The sequence below is a fragment of the Macrobrachium nipponense genome, chromosome 2 (assembly GCF_015104395.2).
Source record: "Macrobrachium nipponense isolate FS-2020 chromosome 2, ASM1510439v2, whole genome shotgun sequence".
Classification (NCBI taxonomy): Eukaryota; Metazoa; Arthropoda; class Malacostraca; order Decapoda; family Palaemonidae; genus Macrobrachium; species Macrobrachium nipponense.
The window spans coordinates 45,781,432-45,787,431 of NC_087201.1; the positions used below are offsets into that span (position 1 = coordinate 45,781,432).

At 47.9% G+C, this 6,000-nt stretch overlaps 1 protein-coding gene across 3 annotated transcripts in view; it reads left to right on the top strand.

Annotated features, from left to right (window-relative positions):
• The window catches only part of LOC135220553 (probable 28S rRNA (cytosine(4447)-C(5))-methyltransferase), a 116,693-nt gene that overhangs the window by 6,907 nt on the left and 103,786 nt on the right, over positions 1 to 6,000 (top strand). The window lies entirely within an intron of this gene.

Here is a 6,000-nt window from a genome sequence, read left to right on the forward strand (position 1 = left end):
CTCTCTCCCCGCTTGATTGACTACCGAACCGTATCTCTGCCTAACAATCATGGACTTAGGTCTCTGATTAACGGGGATTCTCGCAATAATGAAGGACCATCTACTGCGGTGACGCTAGATTCCATCGCCTTCGACATTGCGAGAATTTTCACAGAGATATCTCTTGCACTCTTTCATCTTTCTGTTTACCGCACGGTAACAGAAGTCTGTACAAGTCTCCCGCTGCATCGCACTGCGATAATGCGAATGATTTTGCAGACATCTTGAGTTTGTCTTCAAAATATCTCGTATTCGTAGGTGTACAATTGTTCATTGTTCAACCCGAATTACAAGATGTGTCAGAAGACATCGCCTACTCTCCGACCTGACAGCTCACCTCCAAATGTTCAGCCATGAGAAGCAGTTCTTCAGGCGGCTTTCACCTGTTTTTCATTACCGAAGAACGCCCCGCTTTCATTGCAACTACGACTCTCACGGACAGCAATGAAATAGCGGTTAGCGTTTCAGTCATTTGTAAGCACAGGTTAGAATCTTGAGATCCTTCTCTCGATTCATATGTGAAGACGTAGGTTGCATTCAATATCTACCTTCGTCTTCAACGGTACATAGTGTTGTTTCTCCTTAGCTGAGATTCAAACAAACATGAGATGTTTTACCTTCAGGGACCTCGGTCTCTAGAAGGCAATTGACTTTCGCTGTTGGGTACATGCCTTAAGAGAATCATCACCTCGCTGTCCGGCATTGGTGACAAACAAACTACATCAGTTTGGTCTCTCGGCATAACCCTTTAAAGGCGAAGGTCACGTGACTTACTCGGATGCTTTGACAACTTGCCTCCCCTACCGAACGCAGTCAGTCGGCAGCTGTCAGAGCGCCCGAGTCAGTTACGAATTACGCTGTTGACTTAGTTAGGTTGTTACACAGCAACCATTACTTCGTTTTAATAGCTTGTCACAGTACCCATACCATTGACACCACCATGGAGTGTCGGTGTCCTATCCACTACGAGAACTTCGCTGCATGGGGATAGGAGGATGCGAGAGACTTCGTTGCTAACGGACAGACCAGTATGGGTACTGGACATCACCGAAGTAGAGAAGAGGGATAGGTCATGCGACTATTTCCTTCTTTTCCTCTGAGGAACTGCATGACTTCTCCTGCGAAGTCAGGCACCCAGGGGATGGGGATCCGTGACGCTCGATTTCGTACCGAACTTCGTAGCGAAGACTCAGAACCCTTCGGTCCCTGACGATTGGTTCGAGTCGTTCACAATCCCCTCCCTAATGGACTTCACCGCCTTCGATGCGAAGGAGATGCTGCCTTGTCCAGAACTTCTCCTTGGCGCAGGTACTGAAGGCAGGGGTCTGGTCCAACCAGACCACATGCCCTTCCTTCTACCTTCGGGATATTGCCCACAGGTCCTTGGATCTTTTTCCTTGGGACCCTGGTGGCTGCTCAACACGTTGTGTAGCGAACCCAGACCCTCGCAGGCTGAACAGCATCGAGTCTGGTGACCGTAAGAATGGATGGTGATGAGAGTGTGACTGGCTCTCTTCCCATCTTTTCTTCCCTCTACCTGTGGTTAGAGGGACACGGTCGTCACCCTGCTGGATAAGGACAAGATGCAGGTGAGCTACTCAACAGAAGCCCCATCCTATCCCTTTCACTAGGGATAGGAGCGTATATCCACCACTTCCTCCAACAAGGGGGAGGAAGTGGATGCCAGCTTGAGACAACCCATACTTATGTTGCCTCTTGCAAACAGGAAACAAGTTCTTGCTTGCTGGTACGAAGAGCATACGCTTGCCTCTCTCTTAGTACTCGGCCCAGAGGTCTGACCATTGATCCTGCGGTGCACACCCCGATCAATCGGACAGAGGCTTGGATCCCTCCCTCGCTCTTACGACCAGGGAGGCATTTCCAGGGATGGACGAACACCAGTCTGTTCATCAAAAAGACTCAGATTCCTCCCACCAAGAAGTGAGTCTTCCTATTGTTAAAGGACCGATGGTTTGTATTACGTATCGGAACAAATGACAATTTGTCGAAAATTGCATTTTTCCTAACTATACAAACCTGAGGTCCTTTACATATAGTCCCTCCTCATGCCACCCCTCACTCTGCGTATTTTATGGGCCATGGGCAAAAAGCAAAAGTGATTTGTTTACCTCCCAGTCGCGCGGCGCGCGACTGTCGGACAAGCAGTTAACTACCGTTCTCCCCTTGTTCGAAGCTTACGACCGTTCCAGCTGCCGCTAGCTACTTCCTATTGTTTAAAGGACCTCAGGTTTGTATAGTTAGGAAAAATGCAATTTTCGACAAATTGTCATTTTTAGTTGTAAGTAAAAATTTCTAAAGCGTTTTGGTGAGATTTCCACTGCAGTAGGCCACCCTTTTCAGTACCCTCTGTTTAAATCTTAAAATTTGGCCTTAATTTCTAACTTTGAAGAAAATACTTACTTCGAAAGGAGAGTAGAGGTCTTTAGCTCCGTTTTTCACCAACAAGAAGTCGCGACTGATGCCCATCTCCGGTGTCAGGACCCGTTATGATGTACTTTTTCGGAGGGTGGCTAGGTGTTGATTGTAGGTGGCCTGCTTGGCCTGCTGTGATATTCTACCCTATAACGCGTCCTGACACCGGAGATGGGCATCAGTCGCGACTTGTTGTTAGTGAGAAACGGAGCTAAAGACCTCTACTCTCCTTTCGAAGTATTTTCTCCAAAGTTAGAAATTAAGGCCAGATTTTAAGATTTAAACAGAGGGTAGTGAAAAGGATCTCCACAACAGTGGAAAGCTCACCAAAACGCTTTCGAAATTTTTACTTATGCTTTGTTTTAGAAGATTGACGCCATCTCGATGTTTACGGAGTCGCTTGTGTCAACAAACTTCCCATTTCCTGTGATAAATCTGCACACCACTTGTACCCACAGACGCTGGGGCACTTTCATCACAACAATCGGAACACGGTCCCTTACCAGGACATTTTTAAGTAAACAACTGTTTGTTCATGAAACTTACCTGACAGATATATATATAGCTGTATTCTCCGAAGTCCGACAGAATTTCAAAACTTGCGGCACACGCAGTGGGCGGCCAGGTGGTAGTACCCATTCCGCCCGCTGGGAGGACGGATATCAGGAACCATTCCCATTTTCTATTCATATTTTTTCTGTCGCCGGTCGGTAAAACACCTGTTTACAGACCTCCGCCCAGATTTTTGGATTTGACTCGTTATAAGTATCTGGATTGACTTTGGTTTGACTCTGGATTGTTGGAATGGCATACGCGATAGTGGACTGTTTTTGGATTTTGGATTGGCTTTTCTATGAACGTGATGTCGGGAGTCAAGTTCAGTGAGCTTCAGAGTGTGTGTGAGAAGTGATTGCAAGGTGAGGCTACCGAAATCATCGGTAGACCCCACACAGTATGTATGGGGTGTAGGGGCATGTTTGTTTGCTGGTTGATCGTTGCATTGAATGCAAAAGTTTGACTGAGGATGAATGGAAGGTGTATGAATCCTATCGGCGTAAGTTGGAGCGCGATAGGATCAGGAGGTCTTCCTCCAAGAGCGGTTCTACGAAAGGTAAGGGAAGTAACATTTCTCCTATTTTAACACCAGTAGAATTTGCTTCACCTAATCCTATGTTGTTGCTGAGGGCCCTAGTTCTGTGTCTGGAGAAGGTAATGCCCTTTCTCTGATTCTTGAGTCTTTACGCACTCTAGAGTCCAAAGTGTTGGCCCTTGAAAACGGCTCGAGTAAAGTGTGTGTCGTGCCCCTAGTGTGTGGAGGGGGCGTCAGATCGGCCCCATAATGCCTCATAGGTCTAGACCTCTGTCGGACTCCCAGAACTCAGGGAGTGGGCATGTCGAAAGCCGCAAGAGGGTTACGGGGGCTCCCCACGATCTGGCGTCCCTTCGGCAGGACCTGTTGCTACTTCCCAGGCTGCCAAGGAGCGTGCTCAGGCTCGCATCCTTAAGGACTGTTTTGTTCACGACACTTACCTGCCAGATATATATATAGCTGTATTCCTCTGACGACCGACAGAATTTCAAAACTCCCGGCAAACGCAGTGGTCGGCTAGGTGGTTAGTACCCATTCCCGCCGCTGGGAGGCGGAGATACCGGGAACCATTCCCATTTTCTATTCAGATTTTCTTCTGTCGCCGGTCGGTAAACATCTGTTTACAGACCTCCGCTTAGGATTTCGAAAACTTCATTTGTCACTTGAGTATTTGGATTGTCTTTTGGTTTCGGACTTGGCTTAGTGATTTGGCATACGCTATTGTGGTTTGGATTTTGATTTTTTTTTTTTTCTTAGAATTGAGATGTCTGGATCTAGTTCTACTAGTTTCAGGGTGTGTGGTGTAGAAGAATGTAAGGTGAGGCTACCAAAAGCCTCGGTAGATCCTCACACGTGTGTGTGAATTGTAGAGGGCATGTTGCTTGTTGGATGATAGGTGCAAAGAATGTGAAGTATTAACTGATGTCGAATGGAAGGCGTATGAATCTTACATTCGTAGGACTTGAGCGTGACAGAATTAGGAGGTCTTCCTCCAGGAGTGCTTCTGTTAAAAGTCAAAGTAAAGTTGCTCAATCTAACATAAATGTAGAACATGCTACGCATAACCCTATAATTTCTCTTCAGATAAGGAAGTGATTGTTACGAAGGGAATGCCCTTTCTACCATTTTAGAATCGATTCGGAACCTTGAATCGAAAATGAAAGTGCTACAATCTAATGTGCAAAGTGTAGTGATAATGTTAGTGCCCCTAGTTGAGTGGAGGGGGGGGGGCGTCAGATCGTCCTATAAGTGCCTCCAGGTTGAGACCTCTGTCGGACTCCCAGAACACAGGGAATGGACATGTCGAAGGCCGAAGGAGGTACGGGAATTAAACACCGGTCTGGCGTCCCTTCGGCAGATCCTGAAGACGCATCCCAGGCTGCCAAAGATCGCGCGCAAGCGCGAATCGTGAAGGAATGCTTCTCTTCCTCCGAGACGTCCTCACCTCACCGTGGGTGGGAATCTCGGAAGACCTCTCCGACTGAGAGTGGTAAGGAAGACGTAAGGTGTCGCACAAGCGGCCATCGTCTTTCTCGCCCTCTTAGGAAAGTCTTACGGAAGAGTACGCAGCCTCTCCAAGGAGAGTGGTAAGGAAGTACGTAAGACGTCGCACTGGCGGCCATCGTCTTTCTCGCCCTCTTAGGAAAGGTCTTACGGAAGAGCACGCAGCTTCTCCAAGTGGAAGTGGTAAGGAAGACGTAAAGACGTCGACTGGCGGCCATGTTCTTTCTGACCTCTTAGGAAAGGTATAATGGAAGAGGACGCTTCATCGGGAGATCGAGAGCGTCCTCCGCCTCGATTTACGCTTCGGTCTCTCCGGAAAGACTTCGAAGACAGTATCCCGCACAAGAGATTTAGGACGCTTTCTGAGCGTCCTGATTCGAGTCCAGGAGAGAAGGAAGAACGGCGTCCCCTCGCCCATCTTCTTCTCAAAGGTTCATTCCATCATATGGTTCTTCACCATCAAAAAAGACTCTCGAAGCGATTCGTCAACAGTTGGATACGTTTTTCGCCAAGAAAGAGGAAAAGATCACGTAGTCGTAAAAAAGATCTTTGGCTACCCGTCAAGAAATCTGACGTTCTCCTGCGGCTTCTCTTCGTTCTTCGTCTTCGCTGATCCGTCGCCTTCTAGACCTCATCGACTCAATCAGGAACGCGCAAGCGGTCCGCTGTGGGAGAGTCTCTAGAAGTATTGGCGGTAAAGATAAAGACAATAGTGCCGCACAGGCGGCCGCCGCCGTCGTCTTTTCCCAGAGTCGAAGAACGTTCAGAAGGATCGCTCAGGAAATAGAATTGGGAGGAATGGATCTTGACTTACAGGAAGAGCATATTCAACAAAACAAACGCTTTGCTAACCAGGACGCTCGTAAAGGACGTTTCTCGGGACGCTCGGGGTCGGAAACGTCGGCTGGAGAGACTTCAGACGCACGATATTAGTT